General features: G+C 40.9%; 1 long non-coding RNA gene across 1 annotated transcript; it reads right to left on the bottom strand.

Annotated features, from left to right (window-relative positions):
• Window positions 1-7,343: 7,343 nt before the first annotated feature.
• On the bottom strand, window positions 7,344-10,506 carry LOC148804359 (uncharacterized). The gene is made up of 3 exons (XR_016080924.1): window positions 10,175-10,506; window positions 8,991-9,205; window positions 7,344-7,795 (listed from the first exon to the last, which is right to left on the bottom strand). It is a non-coding gene; the product is annotated as an uncharacterized LOC148804359 (long non-coding RNA).
• Window positions 10,507-12,504: the final 1,998 nt, after the last annotated feature.

The raw sequence follows: 12,504 nt of genomic DNA, 5'->3' as shown, positions 1-12,504 counted from the left end.
TTATCTCTGACAACGGTAAGCAGTTTGAAGATATCAAGTTCCAGAGTTGGTGCGCCGAGATGGGGATACAACAGAACTTCACTTCGGTGGCACATCCTCAGGCAAACGGGCAAGCGGAAGTCACGAACAGAGCTATACTTCGTGGACTAAAGGCCTGCTTAGCCCGAGCTAAGGGACTATGGGTAGACGAGCTGCCCAATGTATTATGAGCTTACCAGACCACCGTTAAGACCGCCACGGGTGAAACCCCCTTCAACCTCACCTATGGCACGGAAGCGATAATCCCAGCCAAGATCGAGGTGCCTACATTATGCTTGGAGAATTACAATGAAGAAGTAAACGACGATGAGCTCTGTACCAACCTCGACCTGGTGGAAGAAGTACGGGACCTAGCGTACATTCGGACTACAGCCTAACAACAAAGGGTAGCTCGGTACTATAATGCCTGGGTCAAGAAACGACACTTCCATGTCGGCGACCTGGTTCTCAGAAAAGTCATGGTACCTGAGCCCGGTGTTGGTAAGCTCGGACCGAAATGGGAAGGTCCGTATCGAGTAAGGCGGGTACTCGGGGAAGGTACGTATGGGCTCGAAACCCTAAAAGGAAAACAGGTATCTCGAGCATGGAACATCAGCAACTTGAGGCAATACTACCTGTGATTGTCGAACTGGAGAGAGGACTATGAGTCACTCCTAGAAGTCTAAGGACTAAAGTGCCGAGCTGACAAAAGACCTCAGTGCCATGATAAGTCCCAGTTGCCTCCTCGGCATGGGCATACAAGACCCAGCCGCCTCCTCGGCATGGGCATACAAGACCCAGTCGCCTCTTCGGCATGGGCAAAACCAAGGGTAAGGGGAGCGAACTGTAAGTTGCTACCAAAGCCTAAGGGTTAAGGTGCCGAGCTGACAAAAGACCTTGGCACCTCATAAGTCACAGTCGCCTCCTCGGCATGGGCATACAAGTCCCAGTCGCCTCCTCGGCATGGGCAGACACGACCTAACCGCCTCTTCGGCATTGGCAACTCATTTCATGCCTAAGGTATAGACAGCTCAGGTATAAACCCTACGATGTCTAACCCACCTCGGCATACAACAAAAAAGTTGAACCCTAGCAAAGGGACAACTAACATCACCGTAGCCCGTGCACAGACAGGTCGGGTAGATACCCTACAATTTCCACGCACCTTGGGTACATCGTGCGAAGTTACCCCTACTGGCAGTCCAGCTCGGTAGCTCGACAGTTCAGGGTAACCTATACCTATTTGGTTAGTTCGCCAGTTAGAGAATTATTTGCACTTAGAACATTTGGGCAAAAAAGTGTATTTCATTAATATGAGAAGCTCGTTACAAAAAAAAAGGAGAGAGAAAATTCTCTATAACCCGAGCTCGCAGGCCCGGGATATACAAGGAAGACTTAGTGCTCTTTGTCCTCGCTCGAGGCCTCAGCAGGAGGATCAACCCTCTCGTCAGCACTAGCCTCTCCGATGTCAAGCAGTTTGCCGTTAGTCTCTGCCTCATAGTCCGGGTCTTCGACGGCCTCGATGGCCATTTCACTTGTAACCCTCGAGGTGGTGATAGCGCTCAGATCGAGCTGCGGGAACTCGCGCTTGGTCAGCCACCTGTTGAGCTTGAAGTCCTTGCGGTAGCCTTCCATCCCGACTTTGAATAGCTGCCCTTGGAACTCCTCCGAGCTCTTATACTCTTCGACGGCCTTGGCTTTGGATTCTTCCATTGCCTGAAGAAGTACCTCGATTCGTTCTTGACGTGGGCCTCGAGGTTCTCCACCTCCCGCTTCAGCGCTGCCTTCTCGGACATTAATATTGAGATAAGATCCTTCTAAGCCCGGGCATCGTTCTTCAGCTGGTTGATCTCGTTACGAACCAGATTCAACTCGGCATGAGCTTTGCGAGACGAGGACTCATCTGCAAGAGCCAACTTCAAATGTAGCTCGGACTGGTACGACAGAGCGTGCACGGCGGAGTTCACCTGCCAAGAGAACCGTAGTTAGTACCAGAAAAATCTTAAGCGTGAAATTGAAGAAGTCAAGACAGAACTTACCACCATGCAGTGAGTAGCCGCTCGAGCTCTGAGCGGAGCAACCAACAACTCGGCCCAGCTAGCGACCTCTTCGGCATACATCGCGCTTTTGCTCTTGAGAAGGCTATATTTTGGAGTCAAGATGCTCTGAACTGCTTCTTCACTGCTTGAAGACGCGGCGGTTGCAGGGGCGCGCTCCGAAGATGCCTCCTCAAGCGCACGAGGCAGGGAGGCCTTCCACGGTTCCTCCTCGATCAGATCGATTACCGGAGGTTGCACATTAGGGGGCTGTTCGGACATTGGCACGGTAGCCTGCGGTGACTCGACGCGAGCTCTTTTGGTAGCTCGCTTTTTCTTCCCCTTCATCCGGCCAAGGAGTTGATCTGCAACGAGCTTCATGGGAGCTGCAACGAAAGCAGAACGCCAACAACATTATCAGAAATAAAGTAAAAACACAAATAGAGACGACCTACCAGGACTCAGGCCAGCCTGCACAAGCTTGTCTTCAGCCATGTAGTCCACGAAGTTGAGGTCGAGCTTCGCCCAAGATTTGAGCACTTCCCTTGTTTTCAGGTCCAGTCTGACACCAGGATCCTGAATGGCCGCCCTCCAATGGGTTGGGAAGGGCCATCCCTCAGTGTTTCGGACCACGAAGTAACCCCTCTTCCAGGCCGGGACCCTATTTGGGAGCTTGTGCAAAAGCTTGTAGCCCGGACGAGGAGATAGGTAATAGGTCCACCTATGCTCGAGAAGGACACTGGAGGTGTTCTTCTTGATGGACAGGATTGAAGAGAAGATATCGAGGTCGAGAGGCAGGTTATAGTCATGAAAAAGCGAAATGGTCCCTACTACATTGCGAATTGAGTTCGGGTGCAATTGGTCTATGGTAATGTTGAAAAGTTTCAAGATTTCTACAATCAAGGGGTGCAACGGAAGACGAAGACCAACTGCGAGCTGCTCCTCGAAGATCATGATCTCATTGTGATCATGCTCCCAAGGGAAGTTGCCTAGCGGAAGACTATAAATGAGGTCGTTCGGGAGGTTGTATCGAGCTATCAAGGCCTGGAGCCTGTCCGCTGTCATTATCGATGGGCCAAAGTTGTCTGGCACCCGCCTCGGTGTGAGGTGGATGCCAGGTTACCAGAGGCCTCTCGTGCCTCCCGAAGTGGCTGCGCCTCAGGATGGAAACAGACCATTTCCAGACCCGAAGTAACTTCGGTATGACTATCGATCTGGGGGTACCTCGGCCTCATCTAAAAGACTATCAAAGCTGAAACTAGACATGAAAAAGACAAACTGAATCGAAGAGGAGAGCTAGGGAAGACTCACCAAGGAGAAAGACCGAACTGGAAAGAAACACCGAACAGGAAGACCCGAGCTAAGGAGTTTGAACGCGAACTCAGACTGAAGGCTAACGAACTTATGGTGAAGAAAATGAGTCTCGGGTCCCCTTATTTATAGCCACTGTACCGGAGATCAAAGTGATCCGACAGCTCCTAAGAAAATCGGCTACGCAACCCCCAAGGTTGAAATCGGTTTAGCACGTTTCTTGATGTCTGCGGAGTTTGTAGATTGTGTGACGTCCGCGCATAAACTAGATGTGACCCGGGTTATCCTTGGTTGAGTCGAGTAGCCGAACTGGTTCGACCAACGATTCATTTGACAAAGCACCCTGGACCTCGAGCCAAATCCACTTGTCACATCATGAACTCCCCGCACCAGGTCTGGACCCCTAGCTCGAGGAGTGGGGGGCAATTGATGAAGGGTGATTTGGCCCGACCTCATAACAGGGGGACACATGGATGCGACCTGACTAATAGATGACAGCTCAGCATGACCAGCCCGCAGCAGAACGATCTCGGGTACCCATTTACCCCGGGCTAAAATGACCTCGCGACAAGGTCACCTCAAAATGAGATCGCCTCGGTACCAGATCGCAGCAAGAACACCTCGATGCCAAGGCACTTCGATACTCAGTCCAGTTCAGGACTTGAAGGCATCAGCTCGGGGATACCGATGTGCCACTGAGGATCCCAAAAATCCTTCCGACAGTTCCCGGACTTTACGGGATCACGCCGCATAACAGCCAACGTTGTCTCCCCCGACTGATTCGGGCGGACTCGATAAACCCTATCAGTTGGCAACACTATCTCCCAACTTACGCGGAAACGGATCTCATCATGACAAGGATCTCGGAACCGCTCCGCGAAACCCGCGAGGACTCCATTATATAAAAGCTTCACCCCCCGGGGGTGCAAGGTATGCGTGATTTTTCTGCTCTCAAGCTCTCTACTTTCAAAGCAATTTTACCTCGCTATTGGCCTTCTGACTTAAGCATCGGAGCGACCTCGCTGGATTAGCATCCGCGGGATCTCTGATATCCTTGCAGGTTCAGCCCGCCGTCTGTCTGGAAGCCAAATCACCTCCAGCTGGGTGCAACTAGATCGCGTTACATCAAGAGGGGTTGATTGAGTAATAGAGGAGGAGCCACAAACACAAAGGAGGAGCCACACAGACACAGACGAAAACGGAGACGGAGATAGAGAAGGAGACGAGCAGCGATCTGCTTTCTATTCTAAATTTTTCTATAGGGTAAATTTGATATTTCATTTCTTCTGCTAAGAAGGCGATGCCAATTGTCAGCTTTTTCTTAGTCAATTGTCCAAAATTTGTTTCTTAGTACTCTAAGTGAGGGTAAAGTTAGTTAATTAGTTAAATTATAAAGATAGGTAGAGTTAGTCAATTAGTTAAATTATAAAGATAGTTTAAAATTTTTTTTCTTTTTGTTCTTTTTTAATATTTTTATAATATCATTTTATTTTAATCATTTTTTTACTTTTATTTATATAATAACTTGAGGGATAAATTTGTAGAGTACAATTTTATCATATGTCACAACATTCAAATTACCAAATAATTCTATTATATTCATATATTTGCAAAACCGAAAATATATTTTTCACGGTATGCTTTTAGAGCCTTTTTGAATTTTATTTTTCATATGTTAAGACTTCAGATTTATCAAATATCACCTAAAACATGAAGTTACTGTCTGAATAGTTTATATAGGGGTGTCAATGGATTGGTTTTGAGTTGGATCCTATTCAAATCAAAATCAATTTCAAGGGATTGGACCGATCGATAAGAATTGAGTTAGACCAGTTTAGATTTTATGATCCAAAATATTATTGGATTGAATCGGACCTGGTCCATCTATAACAGATTTACATTGGATTGGATAAGATTAAAACAACATCTAGTCTATTGATAGAATATAAGAATATAGGTGTCAATAAACCAAGTTTGAATTAGAACCAATCCGAATGGTCCAGATATTGAATTAGACTGGTCTAAAATGATATAAAGTATTCATTGGATTGAATTGGATTTAATCCATCTATAATGGACAAATATTGGGCCAGATCGGATTAGATCAAATCTAATTCAATTGACACCCTATATCCAGAAGAGTAGTAGAACACAGATGCTCAAATTAGCAGTTTCTCTGTTGCAGCTCAACGTACATGTAGAAGCCCTGGTTTTGGGAGGGATGAAGTGCAACAACTTATCGCTTTCCAAGGTGGGCCCCGAATGCATAGCCCATAAAAAAATAGGGGGAGCCTAAAACGATTGTCAGTCCGTCATTTGAAAGGCTGTTTACTTCAGCCTCTCTGAATAGCTTATCTGCTCCAAAGCAAATGAATCAATTTCGCTGAATCTTCGGTTAAGCCCTCCCAAACAGGAATTCCTCATCAGCACTGACTGATGTCGTATTGTCTCATGAGTGCACCGACCGGACCTGCTTACCCAGTAGTGGGAGTTTGGAGTCCAGTTTACTGAGCCCACCGGGCCCAGCACATATGGGCCGTGTAAGGAATGACCCAGTTACTGTAGCAACTGGGCCGTGCTGTAGGCTGTGTCAGGCTTCCCTCTTTAGGATTTCCAGCAGGCACGGCCCGCCTAGATCCACATGCTGGAGTGGCACAGCCCGCTACAGTGCAGGTCACCAGCAAAAAGTGGGCCTAACCTTTAGCTCCAACACAAGTTATTTTGGGTTCTGGTCATCCGCTTTGCCATGATTGGCCCAGCATGGGTTTATACAATTAAGTTAAAAGGGAAAATTCCAAATTAGTATCCTGTAGTATTCATAGGCCGGGTAGCCCGATGGCCTGGCCCGGCCCGGCCCGCACCCTGGTCGGGCTTGGTCATGTAATTAGGCCCGCGGGCCTGACCTCAGGCCTAACACAGTAAGCCCGACTGTGTTATGGGCTGGGCTCGGGATTTGTCAAAAAAGCCCAATCTGGTCCGACTCAGCATTATATATTTTATAAAATACATAATATGTATTTTATATATTATATAAAATATATAAATAATATAATTTTTATTGAAATATATATATATATATATTTATAATTTAATATACATTTTTTTTATTTTTTCTTTATAATTTCCCTCTCTCTCTCTCTATTCAGCCACTTCAGCAGTAGTAAAAACATGGGCAAAATTTCGGGCTCGGGCCTAGGCCTGGGCTTCGGGCTTTTTATGAGGGCCGGGCTCGGGCCCAAGTTGTAGGCCCGATGGTCGGGCCAGACTCAGGCTCGAGCCTTAGAAAAATCTGTTAATACAGAGTGAAAGCCTGGCTCGAGCCCGACCCAGCCTGGCCCATGAACAAGTCTGGTACCCTGTACTTTAGGTCTAGTGTCACTTTAATTTCCAAACTTTAAAACGTAATAATTTAGTACCCAAAATTTCAAAACGTGTTAATCTAGTATCAGTCATTAATCAGTCCATTAGCCAACCGTTAAGTGCCATTTGAAAAGACACAAATACCGTTCAAGTGTCATCTAATTCTCTTTATCAACCATCCAAACGTTGACAAAAAATGAACAGTCCCAAATGCCCATTGAAACGTAACCTCAACTTTCTTGAATAGAAGAGGTAAGGATTTTGGACTGTTCATTTTTTGTCAATGTTTGAATAGTTGATAAAGAGAACTTGATGACACTTGAAGGGTATTTGTGTCTTTTCAAATAGCACTTAATGGCAGATACTAGATTGATAGGTTTTAAAAGTTTGAATATTAAGTTGTCGCATTTTAAAATTCGAGGACCAAAGTGGCATTAGACCGAAAGTATAGCATAATGATTTGAATTTTTTTTAATAAAATCTAAGTTTTAAAACCTAGACCTGGGTGTCATGGATCGAATCCAAAAAGCAAATATGTATATGCTCTGAATTTTTTTTTTCAGATCTATGTTGGGTTTATTCAACTAAGTTATAAATTATATGTTATATAATATAAAGTAAAAAAAAAAGAATATTTAAGCTTGTATTAATTATAAACTGTATACTCTAATATTTATTAGTAAGTTCAAATAACCGAAACAAAAATAAATAAAACAACGGAGCTATTTCCTCCATCGCAAGCAACTCAGAGGAGCCCACTATGATTGCGTTGCTGAGATGGCAAATTGGTCCCACTGTGGGCTTGAGGAAGAAGACCAATGGTCAACTCCAAGTCAATGTTGATCACAGATGACGAAGTCGCAGGAGCTGCCTCAGATGCACATTGGATGAGTACTGATTGTGCAGGCAGGTTGAAGCTCGAATGGGTAAGAATTGTTGCAGAATCCACGCCCGTTTGAGTGTTAGGAAGATAAACATAGGCCCGGTTGGGACAATTCACCATTGAAGTGGAAGGTACGCTTTGATGAGTTGCTGATGGTCGGGTTAGTCTTCCACAGGAACTGCCGGCTCTGTTCAAAACGAAAAAAAAAAAAATCAAGATTAATGTTATCAATGAAGCTGTTCATCAGTCACAAGAGAGCGTTGCTCGGTCACTTTCTTGATTATATGAAACACTAATTAATATGGATGTCTTTCGGCAGAGTCTATGCGCGTTACTTCAAAATTTAACGATCAAATTGCCGAGAAGTTAATTGTTTTTTTTTGGAAAATTCTCGATTAGTATTCTATACTTTGTGTCTAGTGGCATTTTAGTTCCTAAACTTTAAAATGCGATAATTTAATACTTGAATTTTTAAAACGTGATAATACAGTATTTATTATTAATCAACAGTTAATTTACTGTCAATTGATATTTGAAAAGGATACAAATGACTTTCAAGTGTTATTTAATCTTCTTTATCAATCATTTAAACGTTGACAAAAATTAACAATCCTAAATCCTTGGTTGAATAGAAAACACAAGAATTTGAAACTATTAATATTTTTATCAATGTTTGAATAATTGATAAAAAAAATTAGATAATACTTGAAAGGAATTTATGTTTTTATAAAATGTACCAAAAGTGACACTATCCAAACGACAGGGTATTAATTGGAAAATTTCCCTTTTTTTGAGAAAATTGCAAATTAGTATCTTAACCAATACCAATTTAGCACCTATCTTTTCTACATTATCATCTATAACTTGAAACAAAGGTGTAAGTTTTGAGTATTGAATTTTGCAAGGGAATGGTAATGCTCGCAGCCATTCAACCTGGGCATGGGAGTGGGAGGAATTGAGAAATAGAGATTAGAGAAAGAGAGATGGTTGAGACTTGTTAGGGGAAGTGGTTGATAAAGAAAATTCGATGACATCCGAAGGGTATTTACGTCTTTTTACATGCCGTTTAGTTGATAAAGAAAATTCGATGGCATGCATCGCAAAAAAGATGGGTTGAGCACCACAGGTTGCGGAAATGGCCAAAATTGGGGGCCCTTCCAGTTCCAGGCCTCGAGCTGCCACTTGTTTTGCAATCTCAACTGAGCTACCAACCTGTTCAGGGAATTGGATGGTTGGCTTGAAGGATGAAGCTGCTGGTTCCGTTTGAATCAGGCTCTTCAATTTTCATACCCTCGATGGATAGGAGAAAGAAAAACACACAGAGATCTGGAGCTTCGCAGAAGGAAGAATAAATTAGTGAGATTGGAGGGAGGTGTGGTTACCGGTTTCTTATTAATGGTCACGTCGAGTAAGCTTAATCTGCGTTTCTTCCTGTCGGAGGTGGCCTGCCGGAGGAAATATTTTTGTGCATGACTGGCTACCTGGGTGTGGGTTCGGGAACGTACGGAGTTCCTCGAAATTCCTAGCCAATCACCTCTGCCGAGCCTCTCTAGTCCGGCCAGAAAAGTTCGGTGCTCTTCTTCAGTCCATGGAACACCTGAACGAAGAAAAGAAAATTTCACAGTATATATATATATATATATATATGTTAAGCGCTCGATCCATTCCCAGAATTAAGAACCATGATTGCGTTTTCAAGACAGAAACTTTGAATTATTTGAGAAGCTCCGTTGCAGTTGCTGTGTAAAGGATCAAACAGACAACAAATCGAACAAAGAAATTCATGCAAAATATAGGAATTTTTCATGCTTAAAAAGTTCATAGGAGTGAATCATACTATCACGGTATCACCTCAACAAATTAGGAAGCGTATATTCTCATAAACCATTAGCGAAATCGGTTTCGTTATCTCAAAACCAACAATTCAAATAAACTAGAACGAATCAACCAATACCTGATTTATATATCTACCTACCTGAAAATTTCAATTGATTGTGTATGTTTGTTTCTTCGAAAAATGAACGTAGTTAAGTTTATTAGACTGAAAAGAGGCAGCTATTATTTCCAGGTAAAAAACTTTGTTTCTGCTCCTCTTCTAAGCTGTTTTCATATAAATCTCAAGGAAAACAAAGTTCTCATGGTGAAAATAGAGCTCAAATATTTCAGACTGAAAAATTTTCAGTCCCTTCTATTGAGAAACAAACACAGCCCCAAAACCCATACATACTCATATAAAGAACCATTCTACCCATGATCAACCTCAGACCAACATATAATAAACAATACCAATAATCCAAAATCAACAAAATAGAAAACCATAGCTTAGAACAAAACTATAACTCGTCCAAGTAACAAGCATCATGAATTAAAAGAAAACAAAACCATAAGAAGATATCAGATTATTGAAACAGAGAAGCATCAGTAAACAGAAAACCAATAAACGAAAAAAAAAAAAAAATACAAAGACATTCACGTCGACCCATCAGGAGAAAAACATAGGAAAAGGTAGATATTATTTCATGCAATTGCACTAAAGACAGAACTGCAAGAATAAGCGACCAATTACCCTTCTTCCTCTCTCTCCTCGCTAGAACAGGGCTGTCGGAGAGATAACCAGGGTCGCCGGTGTTATGTTCAGCCGTGCATGATGGCAAGTTTCCTGTACTGAAACTCTTCTTCATTATCGGTTGTTTGGAAATTCTTACGCCGAACAACTTTAGTCCTAACTTATCACTGCATGTTCCAGAATCGTGACCATTTTTGCCGCAGAGCGAACACTTCCTCACGGTTTCCTTTGCCATACCCTACTCGAAATTTTCTCCTATGTACCTCTTTAACCTTGGTTCTCCCTCTTTCTGTTTCATGCTAATTAAATAGGTAAAAAGGACAAACTCAGAGCAGAACTATCCGATTCTCCAACAAGCGTTTTAAGGTTCTAATTACAATATCATTTTAATTGTTTTTTCTCTTTGTTTTTATAATTAATTTGAAAACTGATTTATCAGTTCGCATTGAATGGAAACCCAAATTTAATTATGTTGTATTCTACTTACAATTTTTGATAAGTTAGAATTATAAATTGTAATTGGTTAAGGAGCTGGTAATTCTGATAAGTTGGAAATTTTATATTTGGGCGATTTATTTCTACAAAAATAGTTAAAGTTATTTTTGGAATAGTGGATTATTCCTAAAAATTAAGTCAAAGTATAATTTGTCAATTTTTTTTTTTTTGCAAAATCAAACGATTCTAAAAATAAGCAAAATTTTGTTAATAATTAAATCATTTATTTATTTGTTTTTTTTTTAACTTTAATAGCCTAGCCTTTTCTTAACTTTGCCAGTGTGGATTTGTCTTATACTAGTAATCCCAAGCCCGAATAAAAGAAGAGTATAATAGACTTATGTATCAGCACTTAAGTGTTAATATAAATCAGTGCTCCAAATAAAATAATCTCAACAAAATCTTAGAAACTGAAAATATAGGAGGAATCGATATACTTATTTCTCAATTAATTTATGTAATTGTCATAATGCTCTATATAAATTTTGAAATTTTATGGATGAGAATACAAAGTTGCAAAAAGGGAGTTTCTTTTCCTTTTCATTCTTTTGATATTGAAAAACCTTGATAATGAAAATGGAATTTGGGAGTTGAAAATATGAAACTAAGGCTTTATTGGGCATTCTAAGGACTTATCATCTCATTTTTGCTGTTAAAATGTCTCTATAAACACTGATTTTTTAATTTTAAAAAAGGAGACAAGTCCTTAAAATAAGCCAAATGCAGCCTAAGAAAATAATAAAATGGATTTATTTATTAATCGGATTAATGACATTTTGTACATGAATAACAATTCTGCTTTGTATCTTGACCAAAATTGATAGACATTGTCAAGCTATTAACGTAATTAATTTAGACTGTTACATGTCAGAGTAAATCTAATATATGTTGGAGTACACCTAATGACCTAATGAGCAATAAAAGAACTGAATTTTTAAAATGTCCACCAATAAGTTAAAACATACTTTGTATATGTTATAGTGTTATTCATCAAGAAAAAAGAAAAGAAAAGAATAGTTTGAATTGTAATTTCTCTTTATTAAATTGGACAAAATTGAACACTATTGACCTCATTAGGCTGAGTTTGAAAGGAATACAAATGCAAATATGTAGAGTGCAAATTGCAAAACCTTATATTTTGTATTATTTTGTATGCATTTTCACTGTACATATTTGCATTTGTACTCTTCCCAAAGTGAACATTAATGACAATTCTGTTTTTTTTTTTCCTGGTTTATTAGGGTTTACTTTTGGTTTAATGAAGCTGTTAGGTTTCATTTATCTTTAAGTGTTATTTGCATTTGCAACTTGTCATTTATCTGTAATTGTTGGCATTTGCACTATATCTTGGTGAATTCAATGCTTAACGAATTAACAATGTTGCCTCAACTCCAGAAATGGACACCTTTGTATAGAAAAAATGTATGGTCGCATGCTTGAGTCTTTTAATGGATATAATGAAGGTGGAATTTTATTTATCCTTTTCAGTTAATTCCGGGAGCTTGTGTATTTTGAAACGCCAAGGTTGAGTTAAATTAGATTGGATTACGGTTTGGATTTCATAGAGGAAATGGCATCGTACTGTCAAGTGTTAATTCTATGAATTACTTTAGTGTGAATTAATGTTTGTACACCCTAAGTATTCTTAGCCCCATTATACATTTGGGATAGGTGTCAACTCAGAATTGATGCTAATTTATAGATGGGTATTGGTGTTTTAGGGTGGAGGTATTTGTCATTTTGAATTGGGTTGAGTTAAGTGAAGTTCAAAATTCTGAAGTTGGTTGCAATGTACTTTTTCAATTACTTTATTCATAGGGTAGGATTCACACAAA

The sequence above is a fragment of the Nelumbo nucifera genome, chromosome 1, assembly GCF_055504915.1.
Source record: "Nelumbo nucifera cultivar China Antique chromosome 1, China Antique-T2T, whole genome shotgun sequence".
Classification (NCBI taxonomy): Eukaryota; Viridiplantae; Streptophyta; class Magnoliopsida; order Proteales; family Nelumbonaceae; genus Nelumbo; species Nelumbo nucifera.
The sequence above is the reverse complement of the archived record's forward strand: the minus strand, read 5'-3'. Positions and strand labels throughout refer to the sequence as shown.